We start from the raw sequence: 239 nt of genomic DNA on the forward strand, positions 1-239 counted from the left end.
GGGGGAGACATGGGGACATCACAGGCGTCAACCCCATCCGCAGGTGGCACTGGGGAGGGGTCAATGGGACGGACCCAGGGCTGTACCTGATCACAACGTCGTACGTGTTGATGGTCTCCCCCATGGAGCTGTTGCGGAGCCGGTGGCCGTTGCCCACCACCGCGCACCTCCGGCACTTCAGGCTGCGAGAGAAAAGCCCTGTCTCAGCCAGACCTGCTCAAACCAAGGCGGTTCTTATC

General features: G+C 62.8%; 1 protein-coding gene across 1 annotated transcript in view; it reads right to left on the minus strand.

Annotated features, from left to right (window-relative positions):
- Window positions 1-239, minus strand: part of ST3GAL4 (ST3 beta-galactoside alpha-2,3-sialyltransferase 4) — a 5,662-nt gene that overhangs the window by 2,697 nt on the left and 2,726 nt on the right. The gene's annotated exons all lie outside the window — the stretch shown is intronic.

This window comes from Aptenodytes forsteri, unplaced genomic scaffold, assembly GCF_000699145.1.
Source record: "Aptenodytes forsteri isolate BGI_AS27 unplaced genomic scaffold, ASM69914v1 Scaffold126, whole genome shotgun sequence".
Taxonomy (NCBI): Eukaryota; Metazoa; Chordata; class Aves; order Sphenisciformes; family Spheniscidae; genus Aptenodytes; species Aptenodytes forsteri.